At 45.5% G+C, this 2,077-nt stretch overlaps 1 pseudogene; it reads right to left on the reverse strand.

Annotated features, from left to right (window-relative positions):
- Nucleotides 1-611: 611 nt before the first annotated feature.
- The window catches only part of LOC116081091, a 152,932-nt pseudogene continuing 151,466 nt past the window's right edge, over nt 612-2,077 (reverse strand).

A 2,077-nucleotide genomic window follows, 5' to 3' on the forward strand; every position in this document is an offset into this window, starting at 1 on the left:
TGGTACGTTTAAATGGTGAGACCTCCAAGGAAGGAGATGCCAACAGTGCTTCAAAGCTCTGGACCACAATCAAACCCAGCATTATTTTAAACAGAAGCAGAAGCTCTATGTTGCTCATCTGAATATACTCAAGGATGCTGACATCAATATTTAATCACCTGCTCACTCATCCAGGAGGAAGGGGAGATCAGTTACTACTGTACTTCATTGTGTTCAACCAAATCACCACATTACAAAAATAGCAAGCTGCCATAATAAAAGATAAGGCTCCTCTATCCAGCACCAGTTAGCATCATTTTACTTCCAAGCCTAGAAATGCCATAAACACATCCAAAGAACACAAGGGAGTGAACGAACCACAGCTGATGTATTCATGGGACCACCCAGTGTCCAGCTGAGCTACTCTGTGGCATCACTCTCCTCCTACTTGTGGTGTTTCATGCTCCTTAGGACTAAACTGTTAGAACTTATAAACTGTTTATGAACTTGTATATAAACCAACTGAAGATGCAAATGTTACACAGGAGGTGCATGCCTGTAGAGCCTCATTGTAATTGGTGTAGCAGCTCTGTCAGTGTAAAACGCTCTATGCCCCTTGTGTCTCACAGGATAATGTCACAGATCACTTTACCCCTTTGGCTGCTGGCATTATTTGACTTCACTTTCCCTATCCAGGCCCCCCGCCCCCAATAAACCACAGCCTTTATGATTTTGTTTCTTCGGTTTTGATCGCCTGAGGTTTGATTGGTCCAGTTCTAACAGGTTTGGTGGTTATGGTGGGTTCAGGGGGTGACTTTTCTTCTACTTTTTCCTGACAGGTACCAGGAGGGTCACTCAGCGTTTCAGGTTTACTTGTATTACTGTCCACTCTCTGGGCTTTGCCTCCTATCTGTTTACTCTGTTGCTGTTCAGAGAAGAACCGCTGCGTGGACTGAAGAACCTCTGCTCTCTGCTTTGCCAACACCTAGGACCAAATGCCTTGTGACTGAGTCCTTTTCCCACAGCTCTCTGGGGTGCAAACTGCAGGAAATGGCTGTGCCATTCTCACTGTGGCAGGGGCTGACTGGAACTGTTTCTGATACACAATGTTATTCATTTTGCTAGACTGGCTGTTTGGACTTGTTGGTGTAGTCCAGAATGGACTAGATGTTGGCATGGCGCTTCGACCACCAATTGGAGTTTTGCCTGGTTTGATATCAGTGCCACTCCCAAAGGCTTTTAGTTCCATTTCAGACATTTTCCCTGTGGTTGCCATCATGCTATGCTGAGTCCCAGCGGGGATCAATCCTCTGAAAGGCTGGCTTACTTGGGCAGGACGGCTCAAGCTCTGAGTCTGGGCTTGTGAGTTTGTGTGCTGTAACTGGGGCTGAAGAGTCTGAGGCAAAGCAATCAGAGATTGTCCAGTAGATCCAAAATTAGTCAAGGAAAGCTGGGATGCTGGTAAAGGTACTGTAACCTGCTGGAGAGCACTTGGTGACTGGGCAGTGTTATAAAAATTTGTCTGACCAGGCTGCTGTACTTATCCAGAGTAAAGATTTGAGGGCCAAGTAAGATTTGCTCTGGCCTGAAGAAGATTTGTATCAATCAGCTGAGAACTTCCTAGTCCTGATGCCTGTCCCACCTGATGCTAGTACAGTATGGGGATGGGCTGAGTATTTGAAGTCTGCTGAAAGGCAGGACCTGACTGTGCCTTGGCAAGTTCCTGGTGCTGGACAGCTGGGAAGTTGTGGATAGCTGTACCAGAGAGGACCACGGAAAGCTGGGAAAGACTGCTTTGCATAAAGGCTGGCTGCGATCTATGTGGTTGAATTGAAGAACTGAATAATTCCTGAGCCTCGGAAACAGCAGGCCCAGCCCCCAAACTCAGTTGGGCTTGATGCAAATTTTTTTCTCCATAAATTAATTAATACATCTAGAAGAGTTAGTACCATAGCTACATGCTCAGTCATTAGACCTATATTCAACTCATCGTCACATGTATGCCTTTTAAAAATTAAATTATACCGTGTCACTCTCTGATAAATGGTTATTAGCTCAGAAGTCTGGAATACAGGAAGAACAACCCACATTCCACAAG

This window comes from Mastomys coucha, unplaced genomic scaffold, assembly GCF_008632895.1.
Source record: "Mastomys coucha isolate ucsf_1 unplaced genomic scaffold, UCSF_Mcou_1 pScaffold6, whole genome shotgun sequence".
Taxonomy (NCBI): domain Eukaryota; kingdom Metazoa; phylum Chordata; class Mammalia; order Rodentia; family Muridae; genus Mastomys; species Mastomys coucha.